Source organism: Neovison vison, chromosome 12 (genome assembly GCF_020171115.1).
Source record: "Neovison vison isolate M4711 chromosome 12, ASM_NN_V1, whole genome shotgun sequence".
Taxonomy (NCBI): domain Eukaryota; kingdom Metazoa; phylum Chordata; class Mammalia; order Carnivora; family Mustelidae; genus Neogale; species Neogale vison.
Window position 1 is genome coordinate 64,347,121 of NC_058102.1, and position 22,661 is coordinate 64,369,781.

At 38.2% G+C, this 22,661-nt stretch overlaps 1 protein-coding gene and 1 pseudogene across 4 annotated transcripts in view; one reads left to right on the forward strand and one right to left on the reverse strand.

The window, feature by feature from the left end:
- The window catches only part of DENND5B (DENN domain containing 5B), a 201,861-nt gene that overhangs the window by 43,331 nt on the left and 135,869 nt on the right, over window positions 1-22,661 (forward strand). The gene's annotated exons all lie outside the window — the stretch shown is intronic.
- On the reverse strand, window positions 2,314-2,513 carry LOC122892725 (annotated as a pseudogene).

Consider the following 22,661-nt stretch of genomic DNA (forward strand, 5'->3'; position numbering starts at 1 on the left):
ATCTTTGGGAAACTGGCTTTTGCAGGTGAGATAATAATGAATTTTGAAATCTTTAAGTTTGATCATGTTTATTCACTCTTCCTACAAATAAAATTTTTTTAAGACAATTCTTAAGCTGATGCGTGGATAAACTGGACTAAAAAAGTTTATGTGAAAAACATTTTTGAGACTTTTAATGTGTTATCTGAATACTCTTAAAGGGTTTTTGTTTGTTTGTTTGCTGTGTTCCAGCTGACAAAGGTCAAGAAATGCTTGTGCAGGTAATACTACTAGCAATTAGGGATGGCTGCCTTATCCAAAACTATCTACTAATGGGCACAGGATTTCTTTTTGGGGTGGTGAAATGTCGTGGTAGTGATGATACACAACTCTGTGCCTACTAAAAACCACTGAGTTGTGTGTCTTTTTTTAAGAGGTTAGTAAATCATTTATTTTACACATGATAACGGATGATACACAAGCTTTAATCCCATCTTTAATTTTATCTGATACCATAATTCAATTTAGATATATTGCATAAGATGTGGCAACAGTCCTGTTAATAACCAAATAAACTACATGATTTTGCTTGTGTGACCCTTTTAATGGTGAACTCTAGGTCACAACACGGTAACTGTCAGTTCATCCACATCAAGACAGTGATTTCTTTGCCCTGCAGGTTGCAGATAAATTTCAAATGGAACCTGACATCCCCCTGAAGGAATTCTAACTTCACACTGTTGGGGTAGTTCACTGAGATGGCTTCAGAGTAGACTAACTTTAAACAGCACATTTTAAAAAAGACACATTTTTTTCACTGCCGTGATCATGCTATTACACTTAGCAGTTAAGAGCATGAGTGCAAAAAATCTACATTTTTAAAATATATTTTAAATATATTTTATATTTAATATATTCATTTTTAAATTTTAATCTACATTAAAACCCTTTGTTGGAATGCTTACACTTTCCATAGAATGGAAACTAAAATAACCTGTTACCCAGTTAGTCGCAAATACAGTCCTTGAGTTTATTGCCCATGCACCTGAGTATTGTCTAAAACATGTCTTCTTTGTAGCAGCTAGTCCCTGCCTCCAATATTTTTGGCTGAGTTCACAAATCTCTTGTAACCTATAGCTTCCCTGTCACTTCTCTGGCACTCCTCTCCTGCTAAGCTCTCTTTCCGCAGTAATTAAAACCTTCTGCCACTGCCGTAGCTACTGCTGCTGCTGGAACCACCATAGGGACCTTGGTTTCATGGTTTGGCAAAGTATTGGCCTCTACCGCCATAGGGGTCAGAGCTCTGCCTCCAAAATTTCCTCCTTTCATGGATCCAAAATTTAAAGATTGATTGTTGGGGCACCTGGGTGGCTCAGTGGGTTAAGCCTCTCCCTTTGGCTCAGGTCATGATCTCAGGGTCCTGGGATTGAGCCTGGCATCACCCTTTCTGCTCAGCAGGGAACCTGCTTCCCCCTTTCTCTTTGCCTGTCTCTCCACCTAGTTGTGATCTCTCTCTCTCTGTCAAATAAATAAATAAAATCTTTAAAAAAGATTTAAAAAAAATAAAGATTGTTGTAATTGCCAAAATCATCATAACTTCTATTTCCTCCAAAATGGCTTCCATCATTACCAAATCCATTATAACCATCCTCACTGCCACGATATCCACCATCACCTCAGCTGCCACCAAAGCCACCTCACCCACTGAAGTTCCATACCTCCATGACCAAAGTTGTCATTCCCACCAAAACTATCTCCACGACCACCACCAGTTTCCAGAACCACTTGGTCCTCGTTGGCTGGATGAAGCCCTAGCCATCTCTTGCTTCAGTGGGGCTTTCCTTATTTCACAGAATGGTATTTTTGAATGACAGTCTTGTCATGGTCCTGAGATGTTAACAAAAAGCAAGGCCTCTCTTCCTGTCACTGCCTCGATAAGTCAGTTATGGTTTCAGTCACTTTAATGTTCCCTTAATGTTCAAAATGATCTCTTAGATAATATTCTTCAGTATGTTATTTAATGCCAACAACAAAAAACTTTTTCGGTTACGTGAGCATCAGGTCTTTGAAAATCTTCTCCTGAGAGTTAGTTCCATAACTCTTCCATCCACCCTGTGTGGCCTTGCATTCATAGCTGCATCCCCTCCTCCACAGTGGGATATGTGACAAACCTAAACCCTCTGGAACACTTGGTGTTTGGATTTCTCATTACCACACAGTCCGTGAGCATTCTCCATTGCTCAGAATGGATCCTCAGACTCTTAGCGGGTTTCAAAGCTCAAACCTCCAATGACGAGCTTCTGTTGCTGTTGACTCTTTGGGAAACTCTGTCTTAGACATGATGGTAGTGGCAGGAGGGGAGTCTTTAACAATAATTACTCAGTGACATCTATGAGCAGAAAAACTGAATTGTGTACTTTAAGAGGGTGAATGTTAGGGTATATGAAATCTATCTCAGTAAAGCTATTTTCAATTAGCAATAATCGCGCCTCGGACAAACCTCATCGGCTACGATACTGCCACTGCGCAAAGCTATTTTAAAAAAACTCTTGCAGTTACTGACTTTCCAGTCGTTTAATGAGAATTATATGAGGAGACAAGCAAAAAGCAACCTAAAAATGGTCTACCCTTTTTTGGCTCCTTATCAGCCCCACAGAGTTGGTGGTAAATATTTAGAAAAGCCCAGTGGCCTATTAAATATGTGTGTAGATAACAGGATTGAAAGGCTGACTGAGTACACTTCATTCTCATTTAAGTTGTAGTACAGAATGAATCTGGTTCTCTGAAAGGTGAAGACTGAATCCCACAAGTGAGTTGAAAAAATACTCCCAATATTTGATCATTTGATGTTGATGTATTTATTCCTTAACAAATTTTTTTAGTCAGATTTAGATTTGTTTGTGTCTACTCTGAATCTTATTAGGTATATCTCCTAACACAAACCTATTTTTCTTGCACATCAGGTTCATCCTGTAGAAAACCACACCTTTTAACTCACTAGATACCCAAAGAAAAGCAATGCAGTATTTTCAACTAAGAGTGACAAAAGATGCATTTCTTTCTTTCCCATTTGCTACCATCTGAAGTAAGGAACATTTCCTGGCTAGCCACCAAGCACCCGTCATCCCAGAAAGCTAGCAAGCAAGCAAGCAAATTTGGTGGATCTCTCTTCTCCTCGTATTCTCTTTCCACGTCATTTCCACGTCATTTCCACATCATTTCCACAGAAGCATGGAAAGGAAGTTGGGTCCCAGTTTTACTGTCATGACCAGAACTCTCCACATAGATTTTTCCACAGTTGCTGCATTTGTCCTCATCCCTTTCCTACAGTCTTGTTACTGCCGCCTTGCTCTAGGGCTTCTTTAAGTAACCTTTCTGACACAGGTTTAATGTTGATTAGTCCCCAAACAATTCTAGGGCAAGGCTCCCTGCCAGGATAAGGACTGAACAAAATTGGTTTGCACACAGGCCAGCTGCAGTTGTTGCAGCTAGAGCCTGTCAAATGCGGACCATTTTCTTGTTTACCGAAAAGAGATTAAATTAGCACAGCATGAAGCAAAGGGATTTAAAAAAAAAAAACAAAAAACAACGAGCTATGCTAGTTAAATATGATGCAGTGAGTATGGAATTGAGGTGATTTTAAAAATGTGTTTGAGAAGAGAAGGTAATATACAGCACTAAGAGTTTTATTAAAAGCTGCTTGGAAGATTTGCTTGCTCTAAATGGGGGAGAGGGTAGATGGACTGCATAATCTCTTAAAGATTATTCAAGTCTGGCATGTTATGAATTATTCATTTATGCAGTATTATTATCTAAAATATTTAAATTAGCATGTATATGTTTATAGAGCCATCTTTGGTAGAGAGACTTCCAGTCTGGACAGGGAGGTAAGATGAACCATGGAAGGAGAGAGACCAAACCCAAGAGGTTTCTGACTTTCAATCTTCAATTTACCAGGCTCTCTTTCCCTTCCAGTCTGGACAGGGAGGTAAGATGAACCATGGAAGGAGAGAGACCAGACCCAAGAGGTTTCTGACTTTCAAGCTCTAGTTTACCAGGCTCTCTTTCCCTACCGTCCATCTCTCTGCACGGCTCTCATTGCAGAGCCTGCCAACTGGGAACCTAGGCTTCTTGCAAGGCTGAGTTGTGGAAAGAAGTGCCCCCTTGGAGCCTGTCAGGGCAGAGCAAATAACAGAGGTTAAAGAAGACGAGGTATATTATGCTGAGTGAAATCAGTCAAGCAGAGAGAGTCAATTATCATATGGTTTCACTCATTTGTGGAGCATAACCAATAGCATGGAGGACAAGGGGCGTTAGAGAGTAGTAGGGAATTTGGGTAAATTGGAAGGGGAGGTGAACCATGAGAGACTATGGACTCTGAAAAACAGTCTGAGGGGTTTGAAGTGGCGGGGGGGTGGGAGGTTGGGGTACCAGTTGGTGGGTATTATAGAGGGCACAGCTTGCATGGAGCACTGGGTGTGGTGAAAAAATAATGAATAATGTTTTTCTGAAAATAAATAAATTGGGGGAAAAAAAAAAAAGACGAGGTATAGGAAGGGGGAAAGGCAAAGAAAAGGCAAATACAGAGGAAAAAAGAGTGAAACCAGTGCTGTGAAGGATAAAGTCCATGTGATGATGCTCTGCAGTCTGCTCAGATTCCCGGGGCCTCTATGCTTCACCTCCTAGCTCTTCCACAGCTGTGCATTCAAGACTTCCCGACTCTTACCCGTGCCTCGATCTCCCTCTGACCCTCCCAGATCCCTGTCCTGGGTTCTTAGAAGTACCCCTGTTTTAGGGCTAGGGAGATAGACTTAATCACTTTGACCACTTACAACACTTACAACAATGTTCCTGTGGGGAATGAATTCTTTTCTAGACCAACCTCTAATACAACTATCAGTGAAACTAAGGCTATTAACTTAAACTGCAGTTTGGAAAGTTAGAGAGGGATCCTTCTTTTTTTCCACTGTGCACTTTTCATTCAGCGTGGTACTGTACTTTTCACTGCCCTTCACTTCAGTTGAGATGGTTTTTACCTTATGTCTCAAGACCAAGGCAGTAAAAACAGTACCGAATCAGGACACAGAGAGTGTAGTTAGGGTGTTAACTAACTCACAGGCCTATTACAGAAAAAATAAAGACCTGCCTATATTAGATATAAAGTGGTTGGGGTTTAGAGAAAAGAGGAGTCACTGTGACAATGGTGGGATAGTTTATACAAGTAGGATTTAAGCTGAGCTCTGAAAGATAGGATGGACAGAGATGAGGACGGGCTGATGTTCTGAGCATCAAGCCTAAAGGGTTCATTGAAGGGTACAAAGAGAATTTTTGTTATATCTCTAAAGTTTTATTTCTGTTTTAAAAAATTATAAAGCAAATATAACATGTTATCATAAATTGAATTTGGGTGGAAGATACTTATATGCAGGTATTCATTATTTCTGTTGTACTTTTCTGTATGACTGAAATATATTTTTTAAGATTTTATTTATTTCTTTGAGACAGAGAGCACTCAGGAGCAGGGGGAGGGGCAGAAGGAGGAGCAGGCTCCATGGTGAGCAGGGAACCAGATGCGGGACTCTATCCCAGGACTCTGGAGTCATGACCTGAGACAAAGGCAGACTCTTAACTGACTGAGCCACCCAGACAGCCCTAAGATATATTTTTAATTACAAACAGGGAAAATGGCCTTAAAGCTGAGCAGCACAAGAAAAAAAGGAGATAATTTAAATAATATACAAATTGATAGCCAGCCCTTAAGCAGACAAATGATAATGGTAGTCACTTATTTTAATCAGAGTCTTGAAGGAACACAAAAATAGTATATTTTTATGCAACAAAAGAACTGAAAAGTGGCTAAGATCATACATATGAACGAATAAATTAATGGGAGAAGTGTAAAAAATAAGTAACAGGACAAAACTTCCTCTTGGGTTGGGGTTAACCTCTTTTAGGTGTGAGATACACTAATACAGAAAACAGGTTGTACATCACTAGAAAAATTTTAATGTAAATAAATGACTTATTTTAGTCATTAACACCAAAAGGAGCAAGTTCAGGAGTATTACACAAGAAATAAGGTTTATCTGTATACCTAGTTTTCATACCCTGTATCTACATGAAAAAATATAAACACTTTTCTGAAAGAGTGGCTTTAATGCATGTATTTAAGTTCTTATAAAATATACTATTACAGTCTCTCTTTGATGTAATTGTGTTCACCAGCTTGAATTGTTGGCTTCCCAAGAATTTCTTCTTATAAGCATTGAGGGAAGAACCATTATTAATAATTCTTTATATTCCTAGAATGCTTGGTTAACCTTATAGCAAGAACTGAATATATTTGTTGATTGGCAGTATAGAATTTTGAACAATCTGTTCACCTCCAATAAAATTGTGTTCCTAGTGAATAAATTTAATCTCAGTGCAAAAAGTATTTCTATATAACATGGTTTTTCTAAACTACAGCCATTAATTATTTATATGTAATTGAAGTTCAGGTTTGTTGAGTTCTTGTTCATTCATTCATACAAAATAGAAAAGCCTTTTTTTTTTTTTAAAGATTTTTTATTTATTTATTTGGCAGACAGAGATCACAAGTAGGCAGAGAGGCAGGCAGAGAGAGAGGAGGAAGCAGGCTCCCCGCAGAGCAGAGAGCCCGATGTGGGGCTCTTGAGCCCAGGACCCTGGGATCATGACCCAAGCCGAAAGCAGAGGCTTTAACCCACTGAGCCACCCAGGTGCCCCTAGAAAAGCCTTTAAAACTCATTCTATGGGGCACCTGGGTGGCTCAGTGGGTTAAAGCCTCTGCCTTCGGCTCAGGTCATGGTCCCCGCATCAGGCTCTCTGCTCAGCAGGGAGCCTGCTTCCTCCTCTGCCTGCTTCTCTGCTTACTTGTGATCTCTGTCAAATAAATAAATAAAATCTTAAAAAAAAAAAAAACTTACCCTAAAGAGTTTAACTTACTATATTCGCTCACAGAAGTATAATTTAACAAACTTAACAGCAGTAACATGTATCTATCATTTAAGTGTGTTTGCAGAATTCTAAGTATCTGGAATGGTCTTACAGGGGCACAAAGTCCATAATGCAATTTTCCTGTTATTTCTCAGCTCTTTTTACATCATTTGTTTAAAACAAACAAACAAACATATTTTTATAATAATAGTAATAATAACTTTAAAAAATTTATTTATAGTGTTATATTAGTTTTAGGTGTACAGTATAGTGATTCAGCAGTTCTATATTACTCAGTTATTACTCAGTGCTCATCATGGTAAGTATACTCTTAACCTGCTTCACTTTTCATCCATTCCCCCTCCTCTCCTCTGATGACCATCACTTTGTTCTCTACTGTGTTGTTGTTGTTCTCCATATTTAAGAGTGGTTTTTTTTTTTTTTTTGGTTTGTCTTTTTTTTCCTCCCCATTGTTTGTTTGTTTTCTTTATTAAATTCCATATTATCAGTGAAGTCATATGGTATATTTCTTCTTTGATGCATTTTACTTAGCATTATACTGTCTGGCTCCATCCATGTTGTTGCAAATAGCAAGATTTCATTCTTTTTTATTGTTGAATAATATTCCATTGTGAGTGTGTGTTTGTGTATGTATGTGTATTTCATTTTCTTTACCCATTCATCTGTTGGTAGACACTTGAGCTGCTTCCATAATTTAGCTGTTGTAAATACTGCTGCAGTAGACATAGGGGTGTGTATATCCTTTTGAATTAGTGTTTTTATATTCTTTGAGTAAATATCCAGTAGTGCAAACAGTGCATCATAAGTTAGTTCTGTTTTTAATATTTTGAGGAACCTCCTGTTTTCCACAGTGGCTGCACTGCATTTTGCATTCCTACCAATATTGTATGAGGGTTCCTTTTTCTCCACATCCTTGTCAACACTTATTGTTGCTTTTGTGTTTGATCTTAGCCATTCTGACAGGTGTATCTCATTGTACTTTTGATTGGCATTTCCCTGATGATGAGTGATACTGAGTATCTGTCCATTTGTCTGTTGGACATCTGTCTGTTGTCTTCAGAGAAATGTCTGTTCATGTCTTGTACCCTTTTAAAATAGGATTTTTTTTTTTTGGTGGTGAGTTGTATAAGTTCTTTATATACTTTGGAGACTAGCCCCTTAGCACATACGTCATTTGCAAGTATCTTCTCCCATTCATTAGGTTGTCTTCTAGTTTTGGTGATTATTTCTTTTGCTGTGCAGAAACTTTTTATTTTGATGCAATCCCAAGAGTTTATTTTTGCTTTTGTTTCTCTTGCCTTAAGAGACATTTCTAGAAAAATACTGTTATGGGTGATGTCAGAGAAATTACTGTCTGCTCTGTTCTAGGATTTTTATGGTTTCAGGCCTCACATTTAGGTCCTAATCCATTCTGAGTTAATTTTTATGTTTGGTGTAAGGAAGTGGTCCAGTTTCATTCTTTTGCGTGTGGCTGTCCAGTTTTCCCTACATCATTTGTTGAAAAGACAGTCTTCTCCCATTGCATTATTTTTTGCCTCCTTTGTCAAAGACTAATTGACCATATAATCTTGGCTTTGTTTTGGGGCTTTCTGTCCTGTTCTGTTACCTGTGTGTCTGTTTTATGCTGATACCATATCATTGTAATTACTACAGCTTTGTAGTATAACTTGAAATAGGAATTGTGATTTCTTCACCTTTATTTTTCAAGATGGATTTGGCTGCATGGGGCCTTTCGTGGTTCCCTAAAAATCTCAGGATTATTTGTTCTAGTTCTCTGAGAAATGCTGTTGGTATTTTGATAGGGATTACATTAAATCACTGTATTGCTTTGATTAATATGGACATTATAACAATATTTGTTCTTCAAATCCATGAGGATATCTTTCTATTTGTTTGTGTCATCTTTTTCATCAAAGTTTTATACATTTCAGAGTACAGGTCTTTCCCCTCCTCAGTTAAGTTTACTTCTAGGTTTTTTATTATTTTTGGTACAATTGTAAATGGGATTGTTTTCTTAGCTTCTCTTTCTGCTGTTTCATTGTTAGTGTATGGAAATGCAGTGGATTTCTGTACATTGGTTTTGTATCTTGCAAACTTACTAAAATCATTTATCAATTCTAGTAGTTTTTTGGTGATGTCTTTTGACTTTTCTGTATATAGTATCTTGTCATCTGCAAACAGTGAAAGTTTGACTTCTTAACAATTTGGATGCCTTTTATTCCTTTTTCTTGTCTAATTGCTATAGCTAAGACTTCCAGTACTGTGTTGAATAAAAGTGGTGAAAGTGGACATCCTTGTCTTGTTCCTGACCTTAGGGGAAAAGCTCTCAGTTTTTCACCATTGAAAAAAGTTTTTCATCATTCATGTTAGCTGTGGGTTTTTCATATATGGCCTTTATTGTGTGGAGGTATATCCTTCTAAACCTACTTTGTTGAGGGTTTTTATCATGAGTAGATGTTATACTTTGTCACATGCTTTTTCTGCATTTACTGAAATGACCATTTGGTTTTTAATCCTCTTATTGATGCCATGTATCACATTGATTGATTTGTGCATATTGAACCACTCTTGTATCTTGAGAATAAATTCCACTCGATCATGATTAATCATTTTCTTAAATGTATTTTGGATTCATTTTGCTAATACTATATTGAGAATTGTTGCATTTGTGTTCCTCAGAGATATTGGCCTTAGTTCTCTCTCTTTTTTTTTAGTGTCTTTACCTAATTTTGGTATTTGCATAATCCTGGCCATATAGGCTGAATTTAGAAGTTTTCCTTCCTCTTTTGTTTTTTTGGAGTAGTTTGAGAAGAACATTCTTTAAATGTTTGGTAGAATTTGCCTGTGAAGCCATTTGGTACTGGACATTTTTGTTGACACTTTGATTACTGATTCAATTTCATTGCTGGTAATGTGTCTGTTCAAATTTCCAATCTCTTCCTGCTTCAGTTTTGGTTGGTTATATGTTTCTAAGAATTCATCCATTCCTTCTAAGTTGTCCAGTTTGTTGGCATGTAGTTTTTCATAATACACTTCTATATTTATATTCCTTTGGTATTTGTTGTTATTACCCCTTTCATTTTTTATTTTTAGTCCTCTCTCTCTCTCTTTTTTTTTTTTTTTTTTTTTTGGTGGGGGTGTCTGGCTAAAGCTGTATCAATTTATCAATTTTGTTGACATTTTCAAACAACCAGCTCCTGTTCTGTTGTTAAGTTTCTATTTCATTTTTATTTTTTTATTTTTTTTTTTATTTTTAAAGATTTTATTTATTTATTTGAGAGAGAGAGAGACAGTGAGAGAGAGCACGAGCGAGGAGAAGGTCAGAGAGCGAAGCAGACTCCACATGGAGCTGGGAGCCTGATGTGGGACTCGATCCTGGGACTCCAGGATCACGCCCTGAGCCGAAGGCAGTCGTCCAACCAACTGCGCCACCCAGGCGTCCCTCTATTTCATTTTTTTTCCTGCTCTAATCTTTCTTTATTTCCTTCCCTCTACTGGTTTTGCATTTTGTTTGTTCGTTTTACTAGCTCCTTTAGGTATAAGGTTGCATTGTTTAAGATTTTTCTTTCTTCTTGAAGTAAGCCTATATTGCTATGAACTTTTGTTTTAGAACAGCCTTTGCTACGTCTCAAAGATTTTGGACTGTTGTGTTTTCATTTTCATTTATCCCCATACAAATTTTGACTTCCCCTTTGATTTCCTAGTTGACCCATTTATTGTTTAGTAGCATGTCATTTAACTTCCATGTAGTTGTGCTCTGTCCAGAGTTCTTGTGGTTGATTTCTGGTTTCATGATGCTGTAGTCAGAAAAGATGCATGGTATGACTTCAGTCATTTTGAATTTTTGAGACTTGTTTTGTGTCTTAATATTTGATCTCTTGTGGAGAATGCTCCATGTGCACTTGAAAAGAAGGTGTATTCTGCTGTTTTAGGGTGGAATGTTCTGATAATATATGTTAAATCCATCTGGTCCAGTGTGTCATTCAAAGCCTTTGTTTCCTTGTTGACTTTCTGTTTGGATGATCTGTCCATTGATGTAAGTAGGGTGTTAAAGTCCCCTACTATTATTATATTACTTTTTATTACTTCCCTTATGTTTGTTATTAACTGTTTTATGTATTTGGGTGCTCCCATATTGGGCCATAAATATTTACGATAATTATATCTTCTTGTTGGATTGTTCCATTTTTGATTGTATAGTGTCCTCCTTTGTCTCTTGCTACAGTTTTGTTTTAAAGTCTGTTTTGTCTAAATTAAGTATTGCTACCCAGCTTTCTTTTTACTTCCATTTTCATAAGTGCTTCTCCATCCATTCACTTTCAGTCTCCATGTGTCTTCAGGTCTGAAATGAGTTTCTTGTAGGCAGCATATAAATGGCTCTCATTTTTTGTTTGTTTGTTTTTTAAAGATTTCATTTGTTTATTTGACAGAGAGAGATCACAAGTAGGCAGAGAGGCAGCCAGAGAGAGAGGAGGAAGCAGGCTCCCTGCCGTTCAGAGGGCCCAATGTGGGCCTTAATCCCAGGACCCTGGGATCATGACCTGAGCCGAAGGCAGGGGCTTTAACCCGCTGAGCCACCCAGGTGCCCCTGTTTGGTTGTTTTTTTTAATCCACTTTGTCATTCTGTGTCTTTGGTTGGACCATTTAGACCATTATGTTCAAAGTAGTTACTGGTAGGTATATATTTATTGACATTCTGTTACTTGTTTTATGGTTGTTTTTGTAGTTCTTCCCTGTACCTGTCTTCCCTTATTCTCTTCTTTCATGATTAGTTGGCTCTCTATAGTGATATACTTGGATTCCTTTCTCTTTAATTTTTGCTTTATTTTTCTCTTCATTTTTTTGTATATTTATTAATGGTCTTTGATTTATGTTTAGCATTAGGTTTGTGTATGACATCTTTTTTTTTCCTTTTTATTAACATGTAGTATATTATTTGTTTCAGGGATACAGGTCTGTGAATCATCAGTCTTAACACAATTCACAGCATTCACCATAGCACATGCATATGACATCTTCTGCATATAGCAGTCCATACTAAGTTAATGGCCTCTTCAGTTTAAACCTATTTACTCTTCTCCCACATTTTAGGTACATAGGTATATTTTACATCCTTTATTTTGTGAGTCCCTTGACTGATTTTTAGATTTTTACTGCTTTTTGCTTCCTCCTTGTTTTACTTTTGTTCTTCCTTTTCCACTCAGAGTCCCCTTTAACATTTCTCACCATGTCCTTCACTCTTTCCTCAAGTCCAGTGAGTATCTTTAGGATCATTACTTTAAATTCTCTATCAGTCATACTATATCTTTCTGTTTGCTTAGTTCTCTTGCTGTGATTTTGTTGTGTTCTTTCATTTGGGATATGTTCCTCTGTGTCTTCATTTTTTTCTACCTCTTTGTGTCTGTTATAGGCAGTGTTTGGTCTCTGTGCTGCTAGTGGGCAAGTCTGGGACTGCCATGGTTTGAATTGAATTTGCCAGAGATGACAGTAGCATCAGCTGCAGGACACTTTCCCTGTCTTGTCCCCTGAAAAACTTGTGTTCGTGGGTGGAACCTACAGTCAGACTAGATGTCTGCCTCCCGTCCACTGCTAGAGCTGTAGTCTGACTGTTTATGGTTACCTTTTTCTCTCAACTGGGGCAGGAGTCACTTTGGAGTGTGGCTGGCCCGTCTGGCCTGCTGCACACTGCCAGGCCTGTGGTATGGCCCTGTATGGGCTCTGTCCAAGAACGTATTAGGGGAGAGGGGAAGGATCCACAAGGTGTAGTGGGGGAGGGTAGTGGTGATTGGTATAAGCAAGTGAGGTAATAAGTAGCACTGAGCTGGTTCCTGTGGCCATATGTTTATATTGGGGAGTGTGGGCAAGAAATGGCACCTGCCAGCTCCTCTGTTCCTGGAGGAGTCTCTCAAGGATCTCTGCCCCTCCAGGACACCTCTGAGATGAGTAAACTACTCTTCCTTCTGTATGCTTCAGGGATTTTTCTTTTTTTTTTTTTTTTTAAATTTTTTTTTTTTTAAGATTTTATTTTATTTATTTGAGAGAGAGACAGTGAGAGAGAGAATGAGCGAGGAGAAGGTCAGAGAGCGAAGCAGACTCCCCATGGAGCTGGGAGCCTGATGTGGGACTCCATCCCGGGACTCCAGGATCACGCCCTGAGCCAGAGGCAGTCGTTTAACCAACTGCGCCACCCAGGCGTCCCGCTTCAGGGATTTTTCAAACTGCTGCTTCTGTGCTATATCCTCAGGGGCTGTTGTGCTATGTCCTTAAGGCTGGGACTCAATATCCTTTCACCCTCCAGGCTCTCCCAGAGCTGAACCTGCCAATTTTTTTTTTTTTTTAAATTCCAGGTTTTAAGTCCCACTGGTTATAAGAACCCAACATTCAGCCCTTCTGATTTTCAAATCCTTATGGGGTTTATTTTCCCCATACAGGATTTCCTATATGAGGGTCTGTTTTTGTCCCCTCTCCATGCCCTAAGCTCCCTCCCTACCACGACTAGCCCTGCAGGTCCCTTTAGCTCCCAACGGACTGTTTCCACCCTACCTACCCTTTTAAGTGTGGCCTCTTCTCTGCATTTAGTTATGGAGTCTGTTAGGCAGTGTTCAGGTCATTTTCTGGATTATTTATGCTGATATGATTGTTATCTAGTTGTATCTGTGGGATGAGGTGAATTTAGGGTCATCTTGCTCCACTATCTCCTGGTAATAATAATTAATTTGAATTTATAATTTCAGTACGATTATAATGACAAATCTTAAATTCTTACTAAATGACCTTTACGATAAAACTATTCTTCTAGAATTTGTGCAAACAAGATAAAAATCTTCACACAAAGTCAGTAGCACAGTATCCTCCCATGTTCATTCAGCTAGCCCATACTCTTAATTACTCATTTACTTAGCAAATGGTCCATGGATTTGTATCACATTAGACACTGTGTAGGCCCTAAGTAGTGAACAGGATACAGCTCTTATAATCAAAGATAGAGGTAAAGGCTTTTCCAGAAACAGTGCCTATAAGCTTAGAACTAAAGGGAGACCAAGAATTGGTGGGATGCAGGAGTGGGTTGGTGGGGGCAATACTGGAGGAAATATTTGTGGCAGAACAATGTAAGTAAAAGTTAGCTAATTTGAGAGAATACTGTGCATATGGAGAGCAGCTAGTAATTTCTGCATGGTTGGAATGCAGAATACAAAGGATATAGGAAATCCTGTGGAAAGGGTTAAGACGTAAGCAGTCAGTTTGCAAAAAAGTTTGAAGCTATGTTAAGGAATTTGAGATTTTGAAAAATTTTGAAGGAGAACAACATCACATTTGTATTTAGAAAGATTTCTTGGCAGCATTATGGAGTAAGAGTTGGTGGGAAGTAAGCTTGGGGGCAGTTAGAACAGTGATGACGTGTAATAATTCAGATGAGAGATGAAATTGGATCAGACTACAGCAGTGGCAGTGGGGGTAGAAAGAGATAGTTTTAAGAAAAATAGGAGGTTAAATCGGTAGGATGAAGTATTGGATTAGATGGAAGAATAAGAGGGAAAGAGGAGTCAAGGATAATCAGCTGTCTGGTTTAAGCCACTGGGTCAGTGGTTATTACTCATTGACCTAGAGAAGTGACCAGGTAGGGTTTTGGAAGTGATTCCTTCTCTGGTCTATAAAAACTCTTATTAGACCATTTTTTACTGCCATTACTTAAAAGCAGAAAGAAAGTAAACATGTTCATCCCCAAGATGTCCATATCCCTGGCTACTCAGAGACATCAAAATAATAGTTAAGATTCAATGTTAGAGTTCACTGGTTTATATGTTAGAGAGAATCTTGTTTTCTCTAGGCAGTGTATACTTTTGTCTAGTTACATATGTAATTTCATTATACATAATCCTTTATAGTCAATATATTCTTGTGTTAAATGACTCACAAAGTAGCTATAATGATGACAGAGCTGTTGTTGTCCAGGCTGACAACATAAATATAATATCTAACCAAATTAACACATGTTAAAAGAAAACATTTAATTTGTTGCCAATGGGAATACAACCACTTTGGAAAACAGTTTGACAGCTTCTTATAGAAGTAAACACACTTAATCATAGGATACAGAAATCATACTTCTTGATATTACCCAAAGGAGTTGAAAACCTATACTACATAAAAACCTCACATTTATAGCAGCTCTGTTCATAATGGCCCAAACTTGAAAGCCTAGAAGGGTTGCTTCCAAGATACCCTTTAGTGCTCGCTTTGGCAGCACATATACCAAGATACCGTTTAGTAAGTGAATGGATAAGTAGACTTTAGTAGGTGAATGGATAAATAGATATGGTATAGCCATACAGTGGACTACTAGTCAGTCAAAGAGAAATGAGCTACCAAGACATGAAAAGACATGGAGTAACCTTAAATGCGTATTACTAAGTGAAAGAAGCCAATCTGGAAAGGCTATATATATATATTATATGATTCCAACTATATGACTTTATGGAAAAGGCAGAAGGATGGAGACAGGGCGCCTGGGCGGCTCAGTGGGTTAAGCCGCTGCCTTCGGCTCAGGTCATGATCTCAGGGTCCTAGGATCAAGTCCCACATCGGGCTCTCTGCTCAGCAGGGAGCCTGCTTCCTCCTCTCTCTCTCTGCCTACTTGTGATCTCTCTCTCTCTGTCGAATAAATAAATAAAATCTTTTTTTTTTTTTAAAGATTTTATTTATTTATTTGAGAGAGAGAGACAGTGAGAGAGAGCATGAGCGAGGAGAAGGTCAGAGAGCAAAGCAGACTCCCCATGGAGCTGGGAGCCTGATGCGGGACTCGATCCCGGGACTCCAGGATCACGCCCTGAGCCGAAGGCAGTCGTCCAACCAACTGCGCCACCCAGGCGTCTTAAAAAAAAAAAAAGAGGGATGGAGACAGCAGAAGGTAGGTGGTTGTCTCAGGCTGCAGGGAGAAAGGGATGAATAGGCAGAGCGCAGAGGATTTTTAGGACAGAGAAATTCTTCTGTACAATACTATAAAAATAGATATCTGTCATTGCAAATTTGTTAAAACCCTGAGAATGTATATCACCAAGAGTGAGCCCTAGTATAAATTGTGGACTTTAGATAATGATGTGTGGATCTTCTTTTATTCAGGGTTACCTTTTATTCAGAAACACACAGACACACATACAAAAATTTTTTCTTGGCTTTTACAATATTTGTTGGAAATGCTGCTTACATCATTTTACATTAGTAAATGTAAGGTGTTTCTTCCAACTTGAAATCAGTACTTAGTAATAGATTCATTTTACTAAAGGGTTTGGGTGGGTTTTTGTTTTTTTTTTTTTTTAATGAAAAATTGATGCAAGCAAATGGAGAACTAACTCTGCAAGTCTAGAATGCTGTTAGGCATGCGGCTGTCATGCTTACTTTTCCTAATATTTGAAGGAGGATTTTGAAAATAGCCTTGATGATTGGTACAGCCACTGTAAAAAGAACAGTATGGAGTTTACTCAAAAATAGAAATACCATTTGTTTGTTTTTTTATTTTTATTTTATTTATTTTGTGAGAGAGCATGAGCATGACTTGGGTGGGGGGCAGAGGGAGAAGCAGGCTCCCCCCTGAGCAGAGAACTGATACAGGACTCAATCCCAGGACCCTGGATCATGACCTGAGCCGAAGGTGGACACTTAACCAACTGAGCCACCCAAGCGCCCTAGGTATTTACCAAAGGAAAACAAAAACACTAATTCAAAAAGATATATATTATGCAGCATTACTTAAAGAAGCAAAGATAATGGAAGCAACCTAGGTATCTGTCAATAGACAAATGGATAAGGAAGATGTGGGGTGTATATATGATGGAATATTGCACAGCCATAAGAAAGAATGAGAATATGCCATTTACAACAATATGGATGGACCTATGGGTATTATGTTAGATAAAATAAGTCAGAGAAAGACAGGTGCCATATGATTTTACTCATGTGGAATCTAAAAACAAATGAATAAGTGAACAAAAGGCAAAATCAGACCTATAAATATAAAGAACAGAGTTATGGTTTCCAGAGTGAGAGGATATGGGGATGAAGGGTATTGGGAGACGCAACCTTCCAATTATGGAATGAATAAATCACAGGAATAAAAGGCACATAGGGAATACAGTCAGTGATACTGTAATAGTGTTACGTGGTGATGATGGTGGCTACACTTGCTGAGCATAGGATAGCATATGAAGTTGTCCAATCAATATGTTGTATACCCGAAACCAATAGAACACTATAAACTATGCTCAAAATTATTTTCTTTTTTTCAAAATTATTTTCTTACTTAAAAAAGAATCTTTATGATAGTTACTGTTTTCATAACATAACTTCACTTATCATTGCCATTCTCCTTCCCAGAAAACAGACTAAGCAGTTTACTGAAGGTCACATGTAGCTTGGTTTATATTTTATAAACTAAATATTTATATCCTATATTTATGTTCAGAAACAGAACAGCTGAAGATTCTCCATGTTATGAGGATATTGAAGCCTCTTTATTACAGAAAACACTTTGTACACTAAAAGGAATTTCTTTCATTCCATTTTATTTTCTGCAGCCTTTTTTAGAGAGAAGGAGTCAGTCCCAGGTTTTGACTTTGGTGAGTCTTGGTATCAAATTTTTTTTTTTTTTAAGATTTTATTTTTTTAAGAGAGAGATTACAAGTAGGCAGAGCATCAGGCAGAGAGGGGAGGAAGCAGGCTCCCTGCCGAGCAGAGAGCCCAACACGGGGCCCGATCCCAGGACCCTGAGATCATGACCCGAGCCGAAGGCAGAGGCTTAACCCACTGAGCCACCCAGGCGCCCCTTGGTATCAATTTTTTAAAAAGATTTTATTTATTTGAGAAAGAGCATGCATAAGTTGGGGAGTGTAGAAGGACAGGGAGAAGCAGACTCCCCATTGAGCAGGGAGCCTGATGCAGGGCTTGATCCGAGGACCCCGAGATCACGACCCAAGCCAAAGTCAGACACACAAATGACTGAGCCACCCAGGTACTCTGAATCATCATTAATTGACAGAAGGAATGGAGGAAGAAGAGATAGTCTGGGAGACATATAAGGAGTGCAAGTTAGAATACATTGAATTTTAACAGCTTGTGGTAAAGATTTCCTATAGGCACTTGAAAATGTTGACCTGGATGATTAGACTAGAGATACATATTTGGAAGTCATTTAATATAGGTGGTAGTATGAGCTGTAGAGAATAGTATGTAGAGGAAGAAAAAATGAGCAAAGATAGAACCTGGTGGAAAACATGGTATGGGGAACAGCAGAAGAGAAACCCATGGAGGTAACTGATAGTATGTTCCCTTAGTAACTGCCCAGTCCATAAGAATTGGTAGAGAAGAGAGAATACGACCTTGGATATGAGCAGCTGAACTTTCCAACCCCAAATCTTTTGGGGAATCTCACCAGTCATTGCTGCTATTACTATACTGGTCTTGTGGAGTATAGTTTTCTCTTTACTGCACTGGTCTCTCCCAAAATACTTAAGAGATGATAGAAGAAAATCATAAATGGAAAATAACATAACCAGGTTAGGAAAATATCTGTGTGACTGCTCTCACTTATTATAGAATCAGTTGACCCTTTGGGGCCCTTTACAGAATTACGTTCTTTTCTAGGGCTGCCTCCTTGCTGAAGTAAAGATTTGCTTCCACATGGCAGAAATTTCCTTTTTCCCCAAAAGTGAGGAGAGTCGTTAGGCACATCTGAACTGCTTTATACTCTAGGTTCAAGGGAATAAGAGAGAAGAGTTTCTTCTTCATACCTGTCTAAGTTTGATCTTCCATGGTTTCTTTTCATGTCATGAGGTATTTTTTCCCAAGCTGTTTAATAATGGCAGTGTCCACCTCCTTCAAGTGAGAAAAAACCCTTTACTTAAAGGGTATGATCTTAGTTTGTGGACCTACCCAAGTAACCATCTTGGAATATATTTGTCCAACAAAGGAATAAGATAAATACATACTAGAGCAAAAGACTCTTGCAATAATGATTAACTATCACAGAATATAGGGAGCAAGGAGATTCAAGTGTCACATGCTCTAGAAAGCCCAAGTAGAGTGAGAGCTGAAACGGTGTTTAACTTTTTAAATTATATTTGAAAGTTGGGGCACCTGTGTGGCTCTGTTGGTTAAGCATGTCTGCCTTTGGCTCTGGTCATGATACTTGGGTCCTGGTATTAAGCCCCAGATCGGGCTCCCTGCTCAGCAGGGAGTCTGCTTCTCGCTCTCCCTCTGCCCCTCCCCACCACATGTGGTCTCTTTGTCTTTCTCTCTCTCTTTCAAATATATAAAATCATTTTATAAAATGATTTATTACAAAATTTTAATAAAATTTAAAAATTTAAAATAAAATTATAAAATTTTATAAAATATATAAAATCTCTTTCAAATATATGAAATCTTTTTTTAAAAGATTTAAACATGAAGGTCATTGACATGTAGGAAAAGAATTAAACATTTATCTGGTCTTCCTATACGAATGAACTCCTGGGTAATAAAATAGAATGCTAGACATTATATGCTTTCTGATGGAAGTATACAGCCACACCCTTTGCCAAGTAGTCTTGGCAAAAAAAGTTAAACCTGAATTTGGTCAAGCTTCTAGATTAGTACTATCCAATAGAAGTTTCTGTGGTCATGGAAATGTCTATACTCCCCTGTCCAGTATGATAGCCTCTAGAAGTGTGTGGTATGCAGCTGAGAGCTGAATTTTAAATTTTATTTCTTTTTAAGTAATTAAAATTAAAATTTAAATAAACACTTTAGTGGCCACTTTTTTGTACAGTGCAAGTCTTTATTACCAGTTAGAAGACAGAGCATGTTAAACCATAGTATTGGGATGCAATCAGCAAAGTCCAAACTGTGGGAAACTCTGTCAAGTACTTCAGCAAAGAAACCCCAAGGTGGAGAAAAAGAGACACGGAGGGGATGCCCTAAGATTGAAAGAGATATGAAAGACATATTAACAAATTACAGTTTATGGATTTCAGTTGGGTCCTCATACAAACTGTTAAAGAAAATAATGACAGTTATGAGATAATTGGAAATTTGAATAATGGTTGAATGATATTAGGAAATTATTTTTTAGGTATCATAATGGTATTATGGTTGTCTTATAAAAGGAGGGGAGCAAGCCATTGTCTTTTAGAGAGACACATTGAAACATTTACTTCTGTCCTCTGAAGCTATGCTTACACTTACTAAACTTAATAACCTCTTTTCTTCTGGCAATAGTGACTTTAAAAAAAAACTTCTTACATGGAGAATTTTGAACACATACAGAGGTAGCTAGAGTAGTAGTATCCTGCTTCAAAAATTATTAGTTCATTGTTTCTTCTACTCCCTACCCCAGTATTATTTTTAAGCAAATCCCAGATATCATATGATTTTATTTAAAATATTTCATTATTCCCAAAAATATAGATGTAGTAGTGATCCCAGAGGGTACTTGAACCCCAATGTTAATAGCGTTACGTAATGCCCACAATAGCCAAACTGTGGAAAGAGCCTAGATGTCCATCAGCAGATGAATGGATAAAGAAGATGTGAGGGCGCCTGGGTGGCTCAGTGGGTTAAGCCTCTGCCTTCGGCTCAGGTCATGATCTCAGGGTCCTGGGATCGAGTCCCGCATCGGGCTCTCTGCTCAGCAGGGAGCCTGCTTCCCTCTCTCTCTGCCTGCCTCTCTGTCTACTTGTGATCTCTCTCTGTCAAATAAATAAATAAAATCTTTAAAAAAAAAAAAAAAAGAAGATGTGAGGTGTGTGGACACACACACACATATACACATACACAATGCAATATTATTTAGCCATCAGAAAAACCAAAATCTTGCCATATGCTACGTACGACATGGTTGGAACTAGAGGGTATTATGCTAAGCGAAATAAGTCAATCAGAGAAAGACAATTATCATATGATCTCACTGATATGAGGAATTTGAGAAACAAGATGGAGGATCATAGGGGAAGGGAGGGAAAATGAAACGTCAAAATCAGAGAAGGAGACAAACCATAAGAGACTCAATCTCAGGAAACAAACTGAGGGTTGCTGGGGTTGGGGGGCAGGGATAGGGTGGCGGGGTGATGGACATTGGGGAGGATATGTGCTATGGGGAGCTCTGTGAATTCTGTAAGACTGATGAATCACAGACCTGTACCCCTGAAACAAATAATACAGTATATGATAATTTTAAAAAATGAAAAAATATTTCAGTATATATGTTTAAAAAGTAAAGCCTCGGGGCGCCTGGGTGGCTCAGTGGGTTAAGCCGCTGCCTTCGGCTCAGGTCATGATCTCAGGATCCTGGGATCGAGTCCCGCATCGGGCTCTCTGCTCAGCGGGGAGCCTGCTTCCTCCTCTCTCTCTCTCTGCCTGCCTCTCTACCTACTTGTGATCTCTCTCTCTGTCAAATAAATAAATAAAATATTTTTTAAAAAAGTAAAGCCTCAGGATGCCTGGGTGGCTCAGTGGGTTAAAGCCTCTGCTGTCGGCTCAGGTCATGATCTCAGGGTCCTAGGATCAAGCCCCGCATCTTGTCTGCTCAGCGGAAACAAGAGCCTGCTTCTCCCTCTCTCTCTGCCTGCCTCTCTGCCTACTTGTAATCTCTGTCTGTCAAATAAATAAATAAAATCTTTTAAAAATAAAAAGTAAAAAAATAGTAAAGCCTCATTGTTTCTACATTACCCTTAAACAATTCTCAAACCCCCTAAATTTTAAATAATTCTTTAATTTTATTAGCTTTTTACTTAATTTTGAATTCCCACTTAAGTTCATAGTTTATATCTAAATAAACAAACACAATTCTGTTTATAAACAGAGTTCCACAGTACATTTTATATTCACAAAGTGACAATGTAAAATGCATAGAGGTATGAATTGTGAAGAGGGATGGCATAAAAGTGCAATCTGTACACATTGTGAATTTAGCCAAAAGTAAAGTAAGTAAAGTAAGGTAACATGAAATTTGTCAAGTTGATAAATGTCTTTGCAAAAATATTTGTAATGTAATGGGAAAACTTCTTTAAAAAAAAAAAAAAAAGATATGGGAGGAGTGCCTGGATGGCGCAGTGGTTTAAGCATCTGCCTTCTGCTCAGGTCATAATCTTGGTCATGGGATCAAGCCTCACATCAGGTTCTCTGCTCGGTGGGGAGCCTGCTTCTCCCTCTCCCTCTGCCTGCCACTCTGCCTGCTTGTGCTCTTTCTCTGTGTCAAATAAATAAAATATTAAAAAAAGAGAGAGAGAGATGGGAGTGGAAACTACTCTAAGATCTTCTATAAAGCTTTTTAATTGAGACAACTTGAATTGTAGAGTTTGTGAGAAATTGGATATGAGCAGCCAAGCTTTCCAACCCCACATCTTTTGGGGGAATCTCACCAGTCATAGCTGCTATTACTATACTGGTCTTGTGGAGTATAGTTTTCTCTTTACTGCACTGGTCTTTCATTTCTTACAGCTGAAAACTACTTGTCAGCTATAAATATTTTAATGGCAGGTGCCTTTCTTTTGTTCCTGAAGGCAAAGGGTAGCTCTCTTATTGCCATTTTAGCAGAGACTAAGTTTTTAGCAGTAGGGAAGATTTGTTTTATACTGTAAACATGCAGCATCAAATAATAACATTAATATGCTTTCCCAGAAATACATTGCATAAATGATCCTTATGTAAGACAGGCAAGAGAATGAGGTAAA